General features: G+C 38.7%; 1 long non-coding RNA gene across 3 annotated transcripts in view; it reads left to right on the top strand.

Annotated features, from left to right (window-relative positions):
• Positions 1–24,846, top strand: part of LOC133562127 (uncharacterized) — a 78,519-nt gene that overhangs the window by 48,456 nt on the left and 5,217 nt on the right. The window contains exons 4-7 of one of the 3 annotated variants that reach the window (XR_009808842.1): positions 8,326–8,397; positions 20,608–20,664; positions 22,710–22,938; positions 24,515–24,609. This is a non-coding gene — a long non-coding RNA (uncharacterized LOC133562127). The remainder of the gene's footprint in view (positions 1–8,325; positions 8,398–20,607; positions 20,665–22,709; positions 22,939–24,514; positions 24,610–24,846) is intronic. The other 2 variants (XR_009808843.1, XR_009808841.1) reach the window with 2 other exon arrangements.

Below are 24,846 nucleotides of genomic sequence, written 5' to 3' on the forward strand. Positions count from 1 at the left end.
CCTTATAGCACACTCAAAGCTGATCTACTAAATGTGTGAAAAGTAGATTGCGTCTGTTAAATGAGCAGAATTGGGCGGTGTAGCTTGGTTGGTAGAGAGACTGTGCCAGCAACTCGAGGGTTCCAGGATCGATTCCCGTTTCTGCTATTCTATTCACAATTGTTGGGCAAGGCACTTTACCCACCTACTCCCAGTGCCACGCACACTGGTTTAAATGTAGCTTAAAGATGTAAAAAAGGGATTTCACTATGTAAAGTGCTTTGAGTCACAAGAGAAAAATCACTTCACAGAATTATCTCACTTCATTTCAGTTTATTTCAGAATAAGGTGTGCGAACCATTTTGCCTCTCTGTTTTCATTATTATGCAAAATATATGCTGATCATCAAAACGTCAACAATACTTGGAGGAGCAATTGCAAAAATAATTAAAACTGCGAGCAGCGTTGAACGGGCCATTGCCTCCCCTGCACCGTGGGGTTCATGTGAGTCGGCAGGTACGCATAACCATTGCGGTCACATCCTTTCCGAAGCACTTCCTTCCCACCCAAAATTTCAGGAAGACTGTAGAACAGGGGTCCCAAACTCAATTCACCTGGGGGCCACTGGATGCAGAGTCTGGGTGAGGCTGGGCCGCAAGTAAAGATTTCTTAAAAAATGTTTTTGCATACTCGCCAGCTTGTCCAGTTGTATAATGACGTTTCAAATTGTGTGTGGCGGGGAGGGTTACACGTCTGATTTGCCCGGCAACTCTCTGTCGGAGTATAAGCGCTGGGGTTTAGTGCACCACAGTTTTGTATTTCGCTCGGTCCTTCGGCGGAGTGCTTCGGAAGCTACTGGACCACTCGTCTCCCCGGCCCGGACCGTTTATCAGCGGCGCCAGGTAAGGGAGCGATAGAGACACACACTCAGTGACAGAAAGAGAGAGAGAGAGCAGGCAGGCGAGTGAGGGAAGAAGAGCGCATGCGGGTCTAGTGGAAAAGTGGCAAAACGTTTCTCTTCTTACGTCAATGTTTGGCCCTCGAGAGCCATATACCACACCGTGATTGGGAGATTCCTTCACATCCGCACACAACGCTGTCAAGCACCATTCATTTAAAACTTGCAGGCTGGTCTAAAACTAAACTTCTTTCATATTAAGGTGGGGGCCACAAAATGGCGCGTGTTTGAGACCCCTGCTGTAGAATGTGTAAGGAAGTTATAACTGTAGTTATTTTTCACCACAAGGGGCGACATTGGCACCACTTTAGTGATGTGGTTTCATCAAACCCAATACTCCTACCCATCACAAATTTGAGGAAGATCTGAGAATGGAGACTTTTTTATTCAATCGATCCGCCATCAAAACATGTCAAGACACTTTCTCAAAACAATTATGTTACAAAAGGTTGTTATGCTAGAAAAATGTATATGTTAATACCATACCATACTTCATATATACCTGCCTAGTGGCCTTGTGGTTAGAGTGTCCGCCCTGAGATCGGTCGGTCGTGAGTTCAAACCCCAGCCGAGTCATACCAAAGACTATAAAAATGGGACCCATTACATCCCTGCTTGGCACTCATCATCAAGGGTTGGAATTGTGTGTTAAATCACCAGAATGATTCCTGGGCACGGCCACTGCTGCTGCTCACTGCTCTCTTCAATTCCCAGGGGGTGAAGGGGATGGGTCAAATGTAGAGAGTAATTCACCAATCATTGGTACTTTAATTTTTTTATAATAACAATTTGTTTTAAATGTGTAGTTAGTTTTTTTCCGCCTTTTTAAAGAATATATGAATAACAACAAATCATGTGATGATGTCCTATCTACCACGCCCACATCGCAACAGATATTTTGGCAATTTAGAGGAAACCCTGACATTAACAAAATAAAAATGTCTTACATTACGATCATGCTTTGTCAGATATGTTTTGTAATGTTATTATGTGATTTTTGCACCTAAGAAAATGCTAATGCATCAGTTGAGGAATACGGTGGGGGGATTTTTCTGATTGGCTAAAATATTGTTTAAATTATTTTAGAACATGTTCTGGTCGAGTCCTCAATTACAGAATGATTAGCAAGCTCAATGTTAAATTTAATTTATTAATAGAGAAGGTCAAAACATTGTCATGCAGCAATATGAAGACCATTAATGTTTGCAATATTTAATGTACAGAATATCGGAAGCATTTATTCAGGAAGAAATTTCACAGATTACAGCTGGCATAGCCTCCCGCCCTGAAAAACATCTGTCTAGGGTACACTTATTAATGATGAAAAATTATAATTTTTTAATCGTTTTGCCATATTTTCAATTGTTACTGCTTTTTGCTCTTTCAATGTATTTTATTGAGATTTCTTTCAAGTGTTTCTGTTTACTGGCAGGAGATGACAGCAGACTGACACCAGGTGGCAGTAATGTTCAATAATTTATTATTATTATATAATAATAATAATAATAATAATAATAATAATAATAAACAATACTAAACTAATAAGATAACCTAAGGAGATGGAGTGTGTCAAACCCAAGTGCATAAGTGTGCTACTATGCGTGTAAATTAACTGAAGTGTGTGTTACCAAGTGTTGTAGAGAGCGAAGGAGCAAGGCAGTCCGAAAGGCAGGCAGATGAAAATCCGGGGCAGGAGAGAAGAGGCTAGATCCGTGTTCAGGCGAGGGTCGGGAATTGACGAAGGCAGTCCAAAAACACAGGGGGGAACAAAAGATGATCTCGAAGGGGGAAGACTGGTACACAGAGAGGTAACTAAGTTCCCGCGTTGATCATTGGGTCCACTGGACCCTTATCCAGCCCGCCCTCCTCAATACATGGGTTTCCGATGACGTCACAACCGTCTCAAAATTCCCTTGTCCCCCATCTTGTGTGTCAAAACAAACACTCGTAACCAGGCATCTTTCATTTATATCAAAAGGTGTCGGCATTACAGAAAGACCGAACGTGTGTTTATTCACGTAGAGGATTAACCAGATTTGCTGAACCATTTAGAATAGAGTATGAATGTACTTTATTTGAAACGACAATATCCGAACAAGCACCATTGATCACATTTGCCTCCAGGGAGGAAAAAAAACAAATCTGAAATAGAGTATGAATTCACTTTATTTGAAACAACGGTTTTCATTGGTAAAATCTTATACAGATACTACACTTTTTGAAGTACAATTTAGAGTTCTCTTCAGTATGTTATGAAAGTTATTTTTTTTAGGTTTTAGGACTTTAGGTTTGCTTTACACTCCCTGCAATACCATTTTCTTTTAGGGGCTTTCTTGATTTTTGCACACAGAAAGTGCAACCACACATAAGGACAATTTTCGTTATCACAGCCAATGACATCATCACTTTCATTGTACACTGATTTGCACACACATATGAGAACCTCATCTGTATTTACTGGGTGTATATTTTGTTTGGCTAAGGCAGATAACACGAGTGGAGTACTTGTTGGCCTTGAGAACAGTTTTCTTACTAGTTCTGGTAAAATTGCACTTTTGAAAAAAACAGTTGCCCGGGTCACCATTTCATCACAGAAAGCTTGGTCAAAGTGTATCCTTTGAGTAAAAAAATCTTCATTTGTCTAAACAACAAAATCACAATATTCAGCATTTGCTGACATTGTACTTGGTAAAAATATGCATGGTTATGCTTTAACTGTAGCTGGTCACCCGCTTTTTGAAGGCATTCAATGGCGTCTGTAATCGAGGCATCTTTATGACAATAAGGACATTTCACCTTCAGCAGCACCTCTCCACAACAGTCACAGGAGGCTATTTCATCTGGAGTTGCACCGATAAATGGATATTTTGGGTTAACTATTAACCCACTGTCTCGAAGACAGAAATTTTCATGTAACCTCTTCATTTCATGCTGGTACTGTTCTTTAGCTGTTTTTTCATGCTGACATCCCCACCTTGTAGCTCTGTTGGAAAACCTGCTTACTGTCGGATAACATATATCTTTAACAAGACTCAATGATGGACCTATAGGAGAAGTCCTGCAGGCAGCTTTCATTTTTGACGCAGTTATTCTTCCTGCATGAAATCTAAACCATTGCTTGCTTTTTGCCTGTGATCTTGTGTCCATCTCACAATTGTTTGCTTCTTGTTCTGTCACTGTTAAGGTTTCAAACACTTCATTACTCCTGGTCAGCACAGTTTCCTTGCCAGCAGTTGCATAGTTAGAATCATATAGTTCTGAAAATACTTTTGGGTACTTTTTATCAAGTGCTTCTGGACGATAGTCTGTAGCATATCCTGGAATCAGAGAAAGTAAGACAGGCTTACATTTTCGTTTGGATTTTAATTCTCTGTACAAGTCAGGGGGGAACAAAAGATGATCTCGAGCCAATGACATCATCACTTTCATTGTACACTGATTTCCACACACATATGAGAACCTCATCTGTATTTACTGGGTGTATATTTTGTTTGGCTGAGGCAGATAACACGAGTGGAGTACTTGTTGGCCTTGAGAACAGTTTTCTTACTAGTTCTGGTAAAATTGCACTTTTGAAAAAAACAGTTGCCCGGGTCACCATTTCATCACAGAAATCTTGGTCAAAAGCTTGGTGTATATATATATATATATATATATATATATATATATATATATATATATATACACACACACACATGCACACGAACATATATATATTTTTTTTAATTAGAAAATTACCGGTTGTATCAGAAATCAATTCAACTGTGACTGTAATACTAAGGTGCATGCAACCAATATAATTACACCCCTGGTGTTTACAGTATGTATAGTTTATACATTTTATTTGTAATTTTATTTTTGATGGATTGTCATCAATACTTCTCTAGTTGTATACACAATCAGTATTTTTTAATGTTGGGGGTCAGTGTACAACTCTATACTACTTTATTACTTTTGAAGTAGTGAGTTTGGTGAACATTTTTGTCAGAAGTGGGATCATTAGATGTGGATGCTCAGTTTGAAGGATCTTTTTGAACATGTGACAATTGTGTGTCACTCGAGGTGGGCGAGCATGATTGGAATGTAGCACGTGTGTGGGCCAAAAGGAAATACTTCTGTGCCAGTTTAATATCATGGTCAGTGTCCAGGTTGAGGGTAATTCCATAGGTTCCTTGGTATTAGACTTAATTCATGTAAATTACATGTTATGAAATGTCCTCATTTACTTTAAGATGTAAAGAAAATTACTACCGCCTGCCATTTTTATCAGATTTTTTAGAATATTATATTTCCTTACCAGAACAACGTTCAAAAAATATTTGTCCATTAAATTTGCCAATTATCTTTGACGTGAACATATTTGTAATATTGGCAGATCCATTTTGCACAGGGGTATCAACACATTACTAAGGATATTAGTTTTCATATATATATATATATATATATATATATATATATATATACAGTATATATATATATATATATATATATATATATATATATATATGTATCCTGATTGCAGATTGAAGCTCCTGAGTAAAATACTCAAGCCCCTACTGACTCCAGATGTCACATCATCAGTCAGTGAATGAGCCATTTACTTTTCTTTCACAACACCATACACCATCATTGTGTGAATGAGATGACATTGTAAAAGCTCATTGGGATCCCTGAATGTAGAAAGGCACTCTATAAATGAAGTCCATTTACCATTTGTCCTTGCTGTGTGCTGTCGTCATGCAGGCTAATTAAGCCAATTGCTTGAGGTAATGAGTATTCTTTTGTAGCACATTTGCTTACTATAATGCAAACCCTGTACTGGGTTGCAGCAGGCTGCCGACGATACCAGCTGACATTGGGCGAGAGGCGGATTATACCCCGGACAGATTATCACTTGGTCACAAAGCTGGCATTCACATGTAAATTCACCTACAGGAAAATGTTAAATCTCCAAATAACCGAACGTGCATGTTTTTTGGACAAGCAAGAGCCTCAGGCTATCCTGCAATGAACCGGGGCAAAATTAGAGAGAAAAAAAACATTCTTTGAACAATTTCAACAGTAATCTCAAGACAAAATAATGTTGTCATTGAATAAATTCAAATGATTGTAATTAGCTCTTAAAATGTTCTATTTAGTGCAACTCCAGACATGCTATTTTTGTTTTGCACATTAATTTGTTATTACAAATTCCAAACGATTCTACACTTTAAATCCAAGGGTAGCAGATTTAAAGCCTGAATACATTGACATAGAAGTATAAACAAATAAACATCTTCTATTATATACGTTAATCGTGAGATTAAAGTTAATAGATCAAGTACAAGTCAATATCAAGTATCTTCTAACATCAGATCCTCTCCACCAGAAATGTGGACAAGGCATCATTTTGTAAAACACATGCTGTCCTATGGCAGTGGAAGTGTTAGCTGGTAATGTGTCACCACTCTGGTGCCAGACACGGAGGAAGAGGAGGTGGAAAAGGCAGCTAGTGGAAAAAAAAACAGATGAAGACAGATATAAACAAATTGCCTGTGACTTGGATGAATTTGATGCAGAGGGAACGTGACATTGGTTAAAATATGGTGAAGAGTTATACAGTATTTTCATCGGCACCGGCCTAATGATTTGTTTGTGTGAAACTTTTTGTTTACAGTTTATACATACCATATGGCTATATTAAATTAGATGTTTGTATAACACATAGATATTCATTCAGTTCCACAAATGTAAGTCATAATAAAAAAATGCATATATCTTATAAGCCAAACTTAAAAATACCATATCAGTCCAATCATATTCAATTTCCACAATTATTTCTATTTGTTTGCAGTAGATTCTGTCTTAGTATTCTAACAACTGAACTGTACAACATATTACCTACAGGGAAGATAACCTTGAAACTCGATAAGGAAAAGCTTTTCCGTAAACTCTCCATGGGAATCCTAACTGTTGTACACTTAATGCAGTCTTTGGAAATCAAGAGACTAAGTTTTGTTTTCAAAAGTAAGAATAATATACTTTGTGCCTTACTATAAGAATACATACAATATACAACAAACATGAGTAAGTATACCTCAAACACTCAACAGGATTTTTTGCAAATTGGTTGTGCAGGATTTTATCGATACTGATATCATTATTAAAATTATTTATCGATACCGGTATTCATCTGTATTCTTTTTGAAACTATATGTAATTTATTTAAATAAAGATGTGAAAAAATGAATTTTTTTATTCAAGTTTTTATTAGCACAAAAGGTTGTACACCAGCAACATCATGTAACATCTAGCAGGGAAGTATTTTATCAACACCTGCTTTTTAAGTCTTAAACAAGTCATCTATGTTTGCAGTGCAAGGTGCAATGCAGTTGTTTTGTAATCATTTTGTAAAGACCACACAGTTCAATCGCTGTGTTTCTATTAAAGACCCACTGAAGAACTTTCAGTTTTGGTTGATTTTGGTGGCGCCAGTAGAACGAAGCGGTAGTGTTTTGCCAGAAGAAGACCATTTCCCATGATGATTAGCGCATACAGCGTCATACTGACATGATGTTTGCCCTAATATTGGCACAAATATTACGTCTCTAATGGGTATGTTGATGTTAAATAGCCATACCAATACAGGATATACATCCCTAACTAGAAATGCATGATCTTGGCCCGAAAAATTAATTCAGATTTTTTTCTCTAAAAACTAAAATTTTGATAAAATTTTTTGGATAAAAGCATCAAAAGGCAATGGAGGCAAGCACACTCTTTGGAATTGTGAAGGCGGATCATTGCTCACGTGGCAAATATTTTGCTTTTCGTGACCAGTTGTATTGATTGCATAATAAATGAACGACAGAAGACTCACTCCTCTCTCTTTCACATTTAAAGGCCTACTGAAATTAGATTTTCTTATTTAAACGGGGATAGCAGGTCCATTCTATGTGTCATACTTAATCATTTCGCGATATTGCCATATTTTTGCTGAAAGGATTCGGTAGAGAACATCAGCGATAAAGTTCGCAAGTTTTGGTCGCTAATAGAAAAGCCTTGCCTGTACCGGAAGTCGCAGACGATGACGTCACCCATGTGAGGGCTCCTCACATTGTTTTTAATGGGAGCCTCCAACAAAAAGAGCTATTCGGACTGAGAAAACGACAATTTTCCCATTAATTTGAGCGAAGATGAAAGATTTGTGTTTGAGGATATTGATAGCGAAGGGCTAGAAAAAATAAAATAAAATCAAGTAAAAAAAAAAGGCGATTGCATTGGGAGGGATTCAGATGTTTTTAGACACATTTACTAGGATAATTTTGGAAATCCCCTATATTTCTATTGTGTTGCTAGTGTTTTAGTGAGTTTAAAAGTACCTGATAGTCTGAGGGGTGTGTCCACAGGTGTCTTGAGGCCAGTGTCTGAGGGAAGTCGACGGCAGCTGTATGGGACGGCACAAGCTCAGCTGATCTCCGGTAAGTGTCGACTTTTTACCACAATTTTCTCACCGAAAACTGCTGGTTGACGTTTGGTCGGGATCCATGTTCGCTTGACCGCTCAAATCCATAGGAAAGCTTCACCTCCGGGAATTTTAAACAAGGAATCGCCGTGTGTTTGTGTGGCTAAAGACTAATGCTTCCCAACTCCATCTTTCTACTTTGACTTCTCCATTATTAATTGAACAAATTGCAAAAGATTCAGCAACACAGATGTCCAAAATACTGTGTAATTATACGGTTAAGGCAGACGACTTTTAGCTGTGTGTGTGCGCAGCGCTAATATTTCCTTACAGTCCGTGACGTCACGCATACACGTCATCATTCCACAACGTTTTCAACAAGAAACTCCCGGGAAATAAAAAATTGCAATTTACAGTAGTAAACTAAAATGTTAATATTTCATCATTGATAAATAAACTATCAGACTGCGTGGTTGGTAGTAGTGGGTTTCAGTAGGCCTTTAAGACATACCTCTGCTTGCTAAATGTAGTGACAAGGTTGCAAAATTGGCAACACAGATGGCTTCTGTTACGTCTTATTCTCTGGCAAAGAAGGTGTGTATGAGGTGTGCTGAGAAGCGGAGTAACAATACATACCGCCACAGTACCATTATAATTTGTTTATGAGCAAGAGTAAACCAGAAATGCCAAATCGACAATTTTTACAGGAGACATTTCATTTGTAGCCACAAATGTATGAATATATGGAAAGCACTCTCGCAAAAAGTAGGGGTCGATTGTACGATTTTCAGATTTTTAACAAATTCATACTTAAATAATCCAATTCCAATTTAAAATCCATGAATCTTTCTGCCCGATTCCACACCATGGATGTATCCGTCAAAACTCACTAAGAGCATTCTCAGATTTTTCGTCTCTAGTTTGCATTTTACATACTGTATATATGTACGGCAAATAAAATAGAAGGTGGTTTGTGCACAGGCCTATGTCTCAAGTATGTCAATTCACATACAATTCAATACAAAAGACGTGGTGACGTGTAACTGTACACTTTATAAGTACAATACTGTATACTGTACGCCTGTGATTCTTTTTGAATGTCCATCCATCCATCCATTTTCTACCGCTTGTCCCTCTCGGGATCACGGGGGGTGGCTGGAGCCTATCTATGCTCCAGTGCGGAATGCAGCGTACACCCAGGATAAGTCGCCAGCATTCACACTCACATTCACACACTAGGGACCATTTGGGGTTGCCAATCAGCCTTATCCCCAAGTGCATGTATTTGTAGGTGGGAGGAAGCCAAAGTACTCCACACAGAAAGATGTCGAGCCCAGTGATAAAACCCAGGTCCTTCGTATTGTGAGGTACACAGACTAACCCCTGTTCTACTGCTGCCCTCTTTATGAATGTGTAAACTGAATTTGAAATGTGTTTAACCAATGTGAGAAGCATATTATAGGGCAGTGGTTCTCAACCTTTTTTCAGTGCTGTGCCCCCTGTGAACATTTTTTTAATTCAAGTAACCCCTAATCAGAGCAAAGCATTTTTGGTTGAAAAAAAGAGATAAAGAAGTCAAATACAGCACTATGTCATCAGTTTCTGATTTATTAAATTGTATAACAGTGCAAATATTGCTCATTTGTAGTGGTCTTTCTTGAACTATTTGGAAAAAAAGATATACAAATAACTAAAAACCTGTTGAAAAATAAACAAGTGATTCAATTATAAATAAAGATTTCTACACATAGAAGTAATCATCAACTTAAAGTGCCCTCTTTGGGGATTGTAATAGAGATCCATCTGCATTTATGAACTTAATTCTAAACATTTCTTCACAAAAAGATACATCTTTAACATCAATATTTATGGAACATGTCCACAAAAAATCTAACTGTCAACACTGAACATTGCATTGTTGCATTTCTTTTCACAGTTTATGACCTTACCTTCATATTTTGTTGAAGTATTATTCAATGCATATATTTATAAAGGATTTTTGAATTGTTACTATTTTAGAATATTCTTTTAAAAATCTCACATACCCCTTGGCATACCTTCATTTACCCCCTGAGGTATGCTTTTCCCCATTTGAGAACCACTGTTATTGGGTTTAGAGCAGGTGACTTAAATAGGCGACCGGCAGGCCAAATCCAGCCTGTAAAAGTCTTTCATTTGGCCCGCCAAACTTCACCCAACAACAGTTATTATACATTCACAGTTTGCTGGATAGCTCAATGAGTAATGTCTTCGAATCCCAATCTAGGAGAATTGTACCATTTATTATTGATTATTTTGTTTACCGCTTCCTCACAAGGGTCACAAGTAAGGTAGGGCCTATCCCAGCGGAGTTCAGGCCAGAGGCAGGGTAAACTCTGGACTCGTCGCCAGCCATTCGCAGGGCACAAATAGGAAAACAACCATTCAGACTCAGACTCATATTTATGCATATGGACAATTTAGAGTCTTTATTTAACCTAAAGTGTATATTTTTGGAATGTGGAGGAAGAATGACGAACCCATGCATGCCCTTGAGTGAACATACAAACTCAACATAGAGATGCTCAAATAGATTCGAATCTGTTATTACTGTTTTTATTTAAATGTTACATATATTTGAAATATTCCAATTATATTTACATTACTTTTATGTTATTATTTTGATTTGTGTGTGTGTGTCTACTGACAATAATTCTAATTATTCTTATTTGCGTTTTTTTGCCAATCGCTGGAATTCTTGGATTATCAGGGTTTTGCTGTACTGTTGGACAAATCACATTCTGAAACTCTCGTCATAACAAGTTATATCTGGTCTGTAGTTCTGTCTGGATCACATCTGTTTAAACAAGTAAGGTCCTTAATCATCTTGATTTTATGCACACACACACGCGCACGCACGCACACAAACACACACACGCGCACGCACGCACACAAACACACACACACACACATTTTTGTATGTGTTACCTTCTTGAGACTTTTGAAAAATGTGTTGGAATTTCACAAGAAAAAGGTCACAATTTCACAAGAAAAACTTAGAATTTTGGCAGAATAATAATAAAAGTCATAATTTTATTCACAGCAAGCCAAAAATTTCTAAAAAAAACTGAACATTGGTGCAACATTATGATTAAAGTTGGATTTTTACTCGATAACAGTCGCAATTGTACAAGAAAAGCTTAAAATGTTAGCAATTTTATGAAAAGAGTTGCAATTTTACTTGACAAAAGTCACAATTTTTAAAGAAAACTAATATTTTGGCAATATAGTAATAATCTGGATTTTACCTTTTTTTACATGACAAATATCATATAATTTTAATAATTTTACATAAAAAAGTTATAATTTTACGAGAAACTATTGCAATATTACAGAAACAGAAAGAATATGAGAAATTGTTCCCAATTTTATAAGAAATTGACACATTGTGAGAAAAAGACTGTTTTTAGTTATATACATTTATTTAGAATTGTTTTGTTGTAAATTGGTTTTTAAATCTTCATTATTTACTTCAAGTTATTACAGTATGTCTCTATATACCCTTTTGAAAAAAAACCTCCTTTTTGGGACCCCCCTAATTTTTTATAAATTTCACCACCAGGGGTGCAAATGAGACATTCTCTATTAGATGCAATGAGTTCCCTTATTGGGACCATGATTTCGGTTCTAACTTAGTACTTTTCCTTGTTGATGTCTCAAAAAGGGTAGGAATACAAGAACGAGCGCACGCACACACACACACGCACAAAAAAACACAACTTTGCGGCTGCTAGACTTTTGACAAGAACAAGAAAGTTTGATCACATTACGCCTGTACTGGCTCACCTGCACTGGCTTCCTGTGCACTTAAGATGTGACTTTAAGGTTTTACTACTTACGTATAAAATACTACACGCTCTAGCTCCATCCTATCTTGCCGATTGTATTGTACCATATGTCCCGGCAAGAAATCTGCGTTCAAAGGACTCCAGCTTATTAGTGATTCCCAAAGCCCAAAAAAAGTCTGCGGGCTATAGAGCGTTTTCATTTGGGGCTCCAGTACTCTGGAATGCCCTCCCGGTAAAAGTTTGAGATGCCACCTCAGTAGAAGCATTTAAGTCTCACCTTAAAACTCATTTGTATTCTCTAGCCTTTAAATAGACTCCCTTTTTAGACCAGTTGATCTGCCGTTTCTTTTCTTTTTCCCCTATGTCCCACTCTCCCTTGTGGAGGGGGTCCGGTCCGATCCGGTGGCCATGTACTGCTTGCCTGTGTATCGGCTGGGGACATCTCTGCGCTGCTGATCCGCCTCCGCTTGGGATGTTTTCCTGCTGGCTCCGCTGTGAACGGGACTCTCGCTGCTGTGTTTGATCCGCTTTGGACTGGACTCTTGCGACTGTGTTGGATCCATTATGGATTGAACTTTCACATGTTAGACCCGCTCGACATCCATTGCTTTCCTCCTCTCCAAGGTTCTCATTGTCATCATTGTCACCGACGTCCCACTGGGTGTGAGTTTTCCTTGCCCTTATGTGAGCCTACCGAGGATGTCGTAGTGGTTTGTCTTGTGGTTTGTGCAGCCCTTTGAGACACTAGTGATTTAGGGCTATATAAGTAAACATTGATTGATTGATTGAACTTTTGAGCTATCTATAGTAGAATGAAATAAACTGAGTGAAGCCTCTTGTCAGTCACCCTCTCTTTGTCTCTGCGTGGCCACTCGCATACACGCACACAAATGCACACACACACAGAAGTTTAGCCTTATACCATGAATGTAAAGTGACAGTGTAGAAATGATCCAGAGCAGGCCCGAAAGTCAATACATGTTTCCTTATCTCATTTCAGACATTACGAGAAAGTTTGATGAAAATTATTTTAAGTTTTTGAGTCATGTTGTTGCAAACTAACCAATTAACTAACCGACAAACAGACTTTGCAGGTAAAAAATGTGTTAGGCCTTAGTGGAGGTCTGCTGTGTGTTCTGAAATACAACTTAGGTTACTGCCGTTGTACTGAGGCCCAGTCTGACTTTCCATCAACTGGGGGAAGTTAAGTCACGTTAGATAAACCTAACACTTACGCTATTTACAGAGTATGACAAACAAACCTTTGCAAGTGTCATGAGTGAGTAGGAAATAGAATGTGCCCTCTTCAACTGTTCTGTGGTCCCTTTGGGGTGGAGGGGTCACTTCTGTAAGATGAAAGGAGAAGCCGCGGTAGGCTGCTTATATGCAGGGATGAAAATGTCAGGAAGTTGCCCCAGCACAAACACCAGGCTCATTGTTTAAGTTCAAGGTAACATTGAGTGGAGATCTCATTCACTAAACAGTGCTCCCCACGTGCAGACTTAACCACAGAACTGTTCTAAATGGATAAATCTTGTGCGGATTTAAGTCTGATTTTAGAAACATATAGTGTACAAATAGTCTAGGTGCAGGTCAGTGGATATTTTAAAGCCAAATAAAATATTATGGAGTATGTGCATGTTGGCCCAGGTGTGCAAACGATGCAGCCAGAAGGGTAGATGTCAGAGCGGCGTTAACCTCTCTGACCCCTTCATACGCACCCCCTCCTCTGTTATGGCTGCTTCGTCGTCAGCTCCTCATTAGCTCCTCACAAGGGATTTCCTGTTTGCCCACTCTCTTCCTTATTCCTGTTTGAAGGCGAAAACCGTATTAGCGTAAAACATTTTTTATAATCTATTAAGCTCTTTTTTGATAATTGTGCTGAATTTACAAACATACTGCCAAAAGTGACAGTGTGCAGAAATTGTAAAGAGTTGTTCGAGCAGAGCCAACCATCATTGGGAAGTCTGACTAATTGATTACTTTGCACTCTCATTGAGGACGGTAGCGTGCCGCACGCGCACACACACACAAACACTTTATTCCAGGTCTGACTCACCCCCTTTAACAGGAAATCAATAACAATACAGGAATGATTAATCCGTCCCTCTGTAGCACCCACCCCTCCTCTCTCTACTTCCACCTCTTCACTCTCTCCCCTCAACCCCAATCGCCCTCTCTCAGCTCAATATTGATCGGAATGCATTTGCTTCCCATTTATCTGTTAGGCCACCGCCTTGCACCATCGCAAACAGACTGCCACTGCATCGAGTGGACACAAATAAGCTCTTACCGAGGAGTGTTTTGTGCACCATAAAAACCACACACATACTCGCGCAAGGGCGTACACAAACGCGCCTATAGGAGCCACATTTATATCCATCGATCTGGGGGATTTGACCTAATTATTTTGGAGCACAGATTTAAAGGGACCTTTTCATGATGCAGGTGTATGATGATGTGTGTGCTTCTGTACTGCACACGGGTCTGAACACAAGGCAGCATTCTTAAAAGGCTTAACTGACAGCTCATTTGAGCCCCCTCTGCTTCCCCCTACTATTCTGCTTGGTGGCACACAGGTTGCCATGACACCAGACTGTTTTGTCTGCCCTTTGACCTCTTTAAGGGGTGCTGTGGTCAATCAGGCATTACATGTGAAGGGAAAAGAGAAGGGAGTAAAGGGCGGGCAAAGCATTTCCTACGTAAAATAGAGGTCCAAAAGGTTCTTCTATACATCCGCTTTGTAGCCAAAGAAAGTGAGGAGCCTCTGAGAGGCTGGCGGTGGAACAAAGACACATGTGCACAGACATGGCAGCATTTGCTCGCCTCGGTTAAATGAACTAGGCTGGAGCTCCCAGCGGGCAGAGAGTTATTATGCTCATTGTGTAGTCGGACAGCTTAAGCTTTTTGGCTGCTTCCTTTGAAGTTGTATTTGTCGGACCGGAGCAGGAGGCTTAGCACGTAGAGCCGTTGCACCGCTTTGCCCATTTAGATGGCTTAGGTATATTGCGAGTGAAACACCACATTGTTTACAGCACAGAAAATTGAGTGTGTGTCCGTTGCCAGCAGCCACGTCGTTCGAGCTGCAGTCAAGTCGTAACTGGATTAAATGAAAGGTTATATGATTTCCAATCAGTAAACAGCGCAGGTTGTCGGAGAATGTGTTGAATTTATATTAATGCAAACTCAAGAAGGAAATGAGTAATTCTCACCGTGATGTCATGGAACACCTGTCACGGTACGCCAAATTTACTAACCACGTTACAAAAAAATTTCAGCAAGGATAACACATAATAGGCCAGATATTTTAGATTTCAAAAATGGGTGCTAAACACCCTGCACAAACTTCAAAATTGCGTGTACTATTGGTGGGCCTGTTGCATGTGATTTACTAAGACTGCGTGCACAATTGATAACTGGTGTAGACCGCCTTTTTTAAATGAGATTGTTGCATGTCTTTCACCTTGTAGACTCTTTTACTGCACATGTATATTATCATGATCCTACCTGTGGCGTTTTGCTATGTTTTCAAACATGCAGTAGACCAGGGGTTACACACGCGGTGCCCGCGGGCACCAGGTCGCCCGTAAGGACCAGATGAGTCGCCCCCTGGCCTGTTCTAAAAATAGCACAAATAGCAGCACTTGGCAGTGAGCTGCCTCTATTTTTTAAATTGTATTTATTTACTAGCAAGCTGGTCTCGCTTTGCTCGACATTTTTAATTCTAAGAGAGACAAAACTCAAAGAGAATTTGAAAATCCAAGAAAATATTTTAAAGACTTGGTCTTCACTTGTTTAAATGAATTCATTTATTTTTTTACTTTGCTTCTTATAACTTTCAGAAATACAATTTTAGAGAAAAAATACAACCTTAAAAATTATTTTAGGATTTTTAAACACATACATTTTTACCTTTTAAAATCCTTCCTCTTCTTTCCTGACAATTTAAATTAATTTTCAAGTATTTTTTTTATTGTAAAGAATACTAAATACATTTTAATTCAATTCTTCATTTTAGCTTCTGTTTTTTCGACGAAGAATATTTGTGAAATATTTCCTCAAACTTATTATGATTCAAATTCAAAAAAGCTGTTCCGGCAAATCTAGAACATCTGTAAAACAAATTTAAATCTTATTTCAAAGTCTTTTGAATTTTTTAAAAATTTTTGCTCTGGAAAAATCTAATTTGAGCGAGGGTGAAAGATTCGTGTTCGAGGATATTGATAGCGACGGACTAGAAAAAAAAAAAGTTAAAGTTAAAAAAAAAAAAAACGCGATTGCATTGGGACAGATTCCGATGTTTTTAGACACATTTACTAGGTTAATTCTGGGAAATCCCTTATCTTTCTATTGTGTTGCTAGTGTTTTAGTGAGTTTAATATTACCTGATAGTCGGAAAGGTGTCTCCACGGGTGTCTTGACGCGCAGTGTCTCAGGGGAGTCGACAGCAGCTATGGACGGCACAAGCTCAGCTTTTCTCCGGTAAGAACTGACTTTTTAACCACAATTTTCTCACCGAAACCTGCTGGTTGACATGTGGTAGGGAACCATGTTCGCTTGACCGCGCTCTGATCCATAGGAAAGTTTCACCTCCAGGAATTATAAACAAGGAATCACCGTGTGTTTGTGTGGCTAAAGGCTAAACCTTCCCAACTCCATCTTTCTACTGTGACTACTCCAATATTAATTGAACAAATTGCAAAAGATTCAGCAACACAGATGTCCAAAAAACTGTATAATTATGCCGTTAAAGCAGACGACATTTAGTTGTGTGTGTGCGCAGCGCTCATACTTCCTAAAAACCTGTGACGTCTTGCGTACACGTCAACATTGCACGACATTTCGTAGACGAAACTCCCGGGAAATTTGAAATTGTAATTTAATAAACTAAAAAGGCCGTATTGGCATATGTTGCAATGTTAATATTACATAATTGATATATAAACTATCAGACTGCGTGGTGGGTACTAGTGGGTTTCAGTAGGCCTTTAATTGGAGTGTGTGTTACCAACGTGTTGACGAAAGCGAAGGAACGCGGAAGTCCATGGGCCGGCAGGATCAGGGGGCGAGAGAAAGGCGTCAGATTCCAGGGGAGAGCGAGGAGTCAAGGGACGAAGGAGGCAATCAGAGGAAGAAGGAGATCCTGGGAAGAGTGAGACGCACAGCTCACTTTGCAGGTGACGGAGAGTTCTGCGGGGACACGGGAGAATACACTGAGAACACGGAGAGACAGAACACAGGGAGAGCAGGATTGCATAAAGCAGGTTGATTGCTTACTGTACGTAAATTAAGAACTAAGCTCCCGCGCCGATCCTTGGTCCACTGGTCCCTTTATACAGCCTCATGTCATCAGTAACAGGTGTGTCAGGCGTGGACTGCGGCCGGCTGCGGCGAAGAGTGGGTGTGGTCCGCTTGATGTGTGCGGGGGCGTGTCTGGAGTGCGCTGTCAGCGGGTCCTCTGGTTGTAACCGCAGTGGAGGGAAACGCAGAATGCGCATGTGCCACAACAATATTCTAACAATGTGCAGATTGGATTTTAACCTATTTAAAACATGTCATCAAAAATATATATTAATTGTGAGAAATCATTAAGATAATCAATGTTTCCACAAAGATAAATATCATTAATTATTAATAATAACATAGAGTTAAAGGTAAATTGAGCAAATTGGCTATTTCTGGCAATTTATTTAAGTGTGTATCAAACTGGTAGCCCTTCGCATTAATCAGTACCCAAGAAGTAGCTCTTGGTTTCAAAAAGGTTGGTGACCCCTGCAGTTGACCATTATGTAACACTTTTCTGGGTATTTTAGAAGCCGTCCTGCAGTGCATCTACAATGTAACAGATAATTGATATGTAGTATTAATGTATTTTGTAAATGAAAATATGAATGTTATAAAAAAAAAGCCAGCAGACATCAGAACGCTACAATTTTAATAAGCCTCTCAAATCATCTATCAGCTAAAAAATTATAAAATTATATTGCTGGATAGACAATATGTTAAATATTTTTATTTTTGACAGTCCATGACAGTCCCCAAGTACCCGTCAAACTATTTCACCAGAGTAAGTGAATGTACTACACGAGAGGGAGTTCCGTATATACGGTATATTGTTTTTCAAATCATTTGACATGTATGGTATATGTACATAATTTATCCTTTTTTTTTTACATAATTTTTTATATACGTCATACAGGTTATGTATCTTTTATTATTGAATGTATCAAATGTGATGAATATTTAACGGACCACAATGGAAACAAGCCTTTTGGCTTTTGTGCTATCCATTTGCCATTTTAAAGAATTACATGGATTCAAATATTTAAGATGTAAATAAACTTCTGAGTCAATCAATCAAACCATATATGTTGACAAGAAAACGTACTGTAGGGCCGAGCTGCAGCACATCACCATCATTCTCCCTGCTATTTCTGTGCGACTGCCTGTTTGCACAACCTTTCTAGAAACACTAAATCAAGATGCAAAACTTGGCTGTAGAACAGTTTCACCCTTGATGACTCACTTTGTGTTATAAATAACTATATTTGCATTTTCTCCTCTTGATCAGCATATTTTCGGCATATTGATTAAGACAGACATGCTAAATGGATTGCGCTCCTTATATTGCTCACCAAAAAGAGGCACAAGTTTAGTAGATCAACTTTGCGTCTGCTCTCACATTATTAGCGTGTGCTATAGCAGTAGTTCTCAAATGGGGGTACGCGTACCCCTGGGGGTACTTGAAGGTATGCCAAGGGGTACGTGAGATTTTTCTAAAATATTCTAAAATTAGCAAAAATTCAAAAATCCTTTATAAATATGTTCATTGAATAATACTCCAACAAAATATGAATGTAAGTTCATAAACTGTGAAAATAAATGCAACAATTCAGTGTTGACAGCTAGATTATTTGTGGACATGTTCCATAAATATTGATGTTAAAGATTTATTTTTTGTGAATAAATGTTTAGAATTAAGTTCATGAATCCAGATGGATCTCTATTACAATCCCCAGAGAGGGCACTTTAAGTTGATGATTACTTCTATGTGTAGAGATCTTTATTTACCATTGAATCACTTGTTTATTTTTCAAAAAGTTTTTAGTTATTTCTATATCTTTTTTTCCAAATAGTTCAAGAAAGACCACTACAAATGAGCAATATTTTTCACTTTTACAATTTAATAAATCAGAAACTGATGACATAGTGCTGTATTTTACTTCTTTATCTCTTTTTTTCAACCAAAAATGCTTTGCTCTGATTAGGGGGTACTTGAATTGAATTTTTTTTTACAGGGGGTACATCACTGAAAAAAGGTTGAGAACCACTGTGCTATAATACACACAAATATTTAGTAGACCAGGCCTAATGTTGGTTGTATAGAAACAATTCAAAGTCAACTCAACTCAAAAAAGGGTTTACAAAGTACAAGAAAGAAGAAAACTGCTAAACATCTGAAACAACCAAACAATCAAAAGTTAAAAACAGTAATTTCTCCATATTTGTCTGAAGACAGAGAGAGAGGGTTTCTGTTTAACATACTTCTTTTCTTTGTACCATACTACAATCATCCATCCATCCATTTTATACCGCTTGTCCCTCTTTGGAGGGTGCTGGAGCCTATCTCAGCTGCATTTGGGCGGAAGGCGGGTTACTCCCAGGACAAGTCGCCACCTCATCCCAGTGCCAACACAGACAGACAACATTCACACTCACATTCACAAACTAGGGACAATTTATCATATTTCTCACTAATGGATTTTTTTCTCTTCTTCAATCTGTCACATTTGTATTTTATATGTTCATTAATGTGCATTGCATCATGTCACAAAGTTATAACAAATATAACTAATGGCAACTTCCTATGAGGAGTGTTATTGTACAAGCTTATTGGTGTGTCTGGTGGAACAGGCGAAAGTTAAGTAGGAGAAAATGCAGTCATTTATAAATTATTTAATGTTTCTCTGCGGCCCGGTAGCAAATACGTCACGGACCGGTGGTTGGGGACCACTGGTCTACATAACATGTAATGGTGATTTGGTAAAATTTTTGCATATATCTTGTTTTACTGACTATCTTCAAGCCTCAACAAATATGTCCAAGGGTTACAGAGACGAACCCTGAACTTGTCGTAAACATTGTGAATTATTTGAGCTGCCCCTACATGACAATCAGCTTTTTAAGATTAATATGCTCCAATTCTCCAAAGATGAAAATACGACTGCACCTTAAGATGCTGTTATCTGAGCAGCTTATAAATGTGTTTTTAGCTAGTCATGGTCTTGTCTTCTGACTTTACGACGTGAACCTGTGACCTCTTGGTTAAACAGTCCTTTTATTAACACGGCTTCCCAATGACCTCTGTGTGTATCTGTGTGGGTTTCTGTCCATTTCAGTGGCTCTTCTCCCCCAGCCTGAAGGGAAACCGCTGCACTTGAACCACAAAGGGACCGGTAATGCCATTTTTGATTTTATACATGTGATTTGTCAGCATTTCCTCTCGCTATCCATCTCTTCTACGTGCACATGTGAAACGACAATGACTAAGAACAACTTCAAAGATGTAAACACGCGGGGGCTTTTGAATGGAAGGATGTATCATGTATGTGAACGCCTATGTCACACATAATTTACATGCATGCAAAGCCTCATGCTTACCGTATATGTTGGTACACTCACACAAAGACACTATAGATACATTTTTCGCAATCTTTGGGTTAATCACCATACTAACGACTGCTAATTATGTTTTCTCCGCTGTCTGTTACGTTCCCATATTCGCTAACAACAAACAATTACTTAAACAATTTTTACAAAACAATGTACAGTAGATAGGTTGGACATGAGTCAAAGAAGAGTCGATTACATTTTTTCTCCAGGAAATAATTTTTTCAATTTTGTTAACATTGCCTGCGATGGGGTGGCGACTTGTCCAGGGTGTACACCACCTACCGCCCGAATGCAGCTGAGATAGGCTCCAGCGACCCCCGTGACCCCAAAAAGGGACAAGCGGTAGAAAAAAGGGACAAGCGGTAGAAAATGGATTTATGGATGGATGGATGCACACAAGGGTATTTTTCGTCGTGATCTTTCATTTCTTCCTGAATAATCCTTAAATATTAATGAACATTCTGGCCTATGCAGTGTGTGTGTGTGTGTGTGTGTGTGTGTGTGTGTGTGTGTGTGTGTGTGGTGTAACTAAGGGAGTTTGGACTTTGCAGAGTGCCTTTGTTCTTGTTGATCATTTTGTCTGTTTACACGAAACTTGCAAGAATATTTGGAAAAGCATGATTGTGTCTGGAAAATTTATTTAAATGAGATGGTACTGCAATCACGGTCAAAATCATGTAGACCCCCTCCCACTCTCCCTGACTGAGGTTGCCAGATGCGCCGCCAAATCCAGCTCGATCGACTGGGCTACTCTAAGAAACTTCAAATGGCAAGCGACGAGTCGTAAGATGTAGGTTTCTCTTATTTATGCTTCTTGCAAGATGGTTTACTAATTAATTATGCCACATTTTACTGATGTCGATTAGCCAAATGTAATTGTAAAGTTACGCAGCAATATTTTAGTCGAGAGTTGGAACAGATTGTTGGCATTATGCTGCTAAAATATCTAGTTTGACCGCACAAACCACCATCGAAAAATATACATTGCTTTTTATGCTACACAATATGCAAACACAAAAGAGGAATAATTATACCATGTGATTTGGCTGTTTCCATACGTTTCACATTGCCATGACAGCCATGCTAAAGTTGGAACCCATTTCCTCAGCGTATTAGCATATTGAGAACAAATCTATATCCACATAGGTTTTATTTGTCGAATTATTTTGCCCTGTCAGTTTGATTACACATCGACATACAGACTACCGGGCTTATACAGTATTTCCCCCATTATGTTGATGTGTAATCAGACTGGGTTATACGTCTGCAACCATTGACCGGGTTAGCATGCTAAGCATTCGTTCCACGAACATACTAGCTTTGTTAGACCAGATCATAGACTGTATTGGACAGTATAGTTTACATACGAAATATACATTTCCATTTATTACAAGTAATAAGAAAACGTAAATATCGTATTTACTATCAAGGAGGAAATTAGCAAGTTTGGCGTCAGATGAAAAAATCTTCCCCACCTTCAATCGTCTCCATCTTTCAAAGGCATCCCAGATACAAATCCTTGTTTTGTTCCTGGCTTTGTAATGAATAAGTTAAAGGGGAACATTATCACCAGACCTATGTAAGCGTCAATATATACCTTGATGTTGCAGAAAAAAGACCATATGTTTTTTAACTGATTTCTGAACTCTAAAAGGGAGAATTTGGAGATTTAAATGCCTTTCAATTGTCCGCCTGTCGGAGCAATGACCTTTCACCCGTGACATCACATCGTGAAGCGACCCGACATTTTCTCGAACACATTACACACACCAAGTCAAATCAGCTCTGTTATTTTCCGTTTTTTTGACTGTTTTCCGGTACCTTGGAGACATCATGCCTCATCAGTGTGTTGTCAGAGGGTGTAACAACACGAACAGAGAAGGATTCAAGTTGTACCAGTGGTCAAAAGATGTGAAAGTCCCTCGTTTGTTCTGCACACTGTACCGATGACAGCTATGCCACGACAGAGATGGCACAGAAATGACAAGAATGTGTGGATATCCTGCGACACTCAAAGCAGATGCATTTCCAACGATAAAGTCAACGAAATCACAAAGGTGAGTTTTGTTGATGTTATTGACTTATGAGTGTGCTAATCAGACATATTTGGTCATGGCATGACTGCAAGCTAATTGATGCTAACATGCTATTTAGGCTAGCTGTATGTACATATTGCATCATTATGCCTCATTTGTAGCTATATTTGCATCCAGTTTTTCCCTCCACCCACATTTAATGCCAAACAAACACATACCAATGGTTGGTTAGAAGGCGATCGCCGAATTCGTCCGCGCTTCCTCCCGTGCCGCTGTCTGTCGTGACATGGCTCAAAAGCTTCTGTTTCTTCTTTAATTTCGTTTTCGGTACCTGCCTCCACACTCCAACCATCCGTTTCAATACATTCGTAATCTGTTTAATCGCTTACGGCGATGAAATCCGAGTCTGAATCCGAGTTAATATCGCTATACCTTTCTGTGCTATCCGCCATGTTTGTTTCTGTGTCGTCACAGGATAATGTTCGGTGGATATAACGACGGTTAAATCAGACACTTTGAAGCCGTTTTTCAGGATATTGCGTGATGGGTAAAATTTTGAGAAAAACTTCGAAAAATAAAATAAGCCACTGGGAACTGATTTTTATTGGTTTTAACCCTTCAGAAATTGTGATAATGTTCCCTTTTAAGAATTGTAATGAGGCTTTTAGATTTACTAAGGTCTGACATGTTTAGTAACTTTACCGATGGCAGTAGCTAAACAAAGTTGGCGGTGCGTAACTGGCAACCTGGATGCAACACACTCAGACTTTTTCATTGGTAAAACGATGGACAGCGGACATTGAAATGAGAACAATAACAAGATTTCAGGGTTGTAAATCAAATTTTGAAATGAGCATAGCATGACGTATCAGTTATAGAGGTATTCGAAAAGAACATGATTTATTAACGCCTTTTGATATATCAGGGCCATATAATGTGTTCCTATCTCATACTGTAATTGGAAAACAGTACGATATAAACAAAAAAACAAGTATTTGATGATACCGCCTTGCATGTAAAATCGCCGATAACTGTAACTCCGATATAAGCAGTCCTGGAGCTTGTTTACTCGTGCCAGTTAACATCTTAATGTCCTCCACTAAGCAAACAAGGTTGGTCTTTTCTTGTATGTTAGTGAAGCCATTTATAAGAGGTCTTAGGCTAAAGGCTACTCTTGGAGCTATCATGCGCAACTGCTACTGTACATAGCAACTAAGCACACAACAGCACACAAGCTAGACTTACAAAATACGTGTCCTTCATTAAACATTGTTGCAGTCTGAACCCTTGGATGCACAACCTACTAATACCTACACTCTTCCACGAGTCATGGTCAAAAATTACCACAATTAATATCAATGTGCTTCTGCAATAAAGTGGGTTGTTATTCTTCAAAATCTTTAATGAAGAGTTATAATATTTTCATATTCCAGGTATTCCTCATAAAACATGTTTGTGACATGAGGCTATTTGCATTTTTTTTCATAAATTTTAATAAATTACAGTTTTTGAATCACAACCCCACTATTCCACAAGTGGGGTCAAAAATGACCCTGAGCAGTTCTTATGGAATGTTATTTGAACCTTTAATTCACAGCAACTCGGACTTTCCCACTTACACATCTGATGTCACATCTGATGCTAGCAGTCTCACCACCCAGAGGTCATTTTTATACAGCAACATACATGTAAGTAAGTATTTGTTCATGTCAGCACCTCTTCTATTATATTATCAGACATGAACCGCTTCCATGCATCTGGGAGACAGTGTTAAACCCAGGTGCCGGCCCTGGTCGACAACTCAGAATATTGTGGCTAGGTGTTTTAGCCTGGCTGGGATGCCCAGTAAGAGCCCTTGCGGATCATTCTGTTGGACACAATATCGATTTCCTCTTGAGAGGACTCATCAGAGGACTCTTCTGTGTCTGA

Source organism: Nerophis ophidion, linkage group LG11 (genome assembly GCF_033978795.1).
Source record: "Nerophis ophidion isolate RoL-2023_Sa linkage group LG11, RoL_Noph_v1.0, whole genome shotgun sequence".
Lineage (NCBI taxonomy): Eukaryota > Metazoa > Chordata > Actinopteri > Syngnathiformes > Syngnathidae > Nerophis > Nerophis ophidion.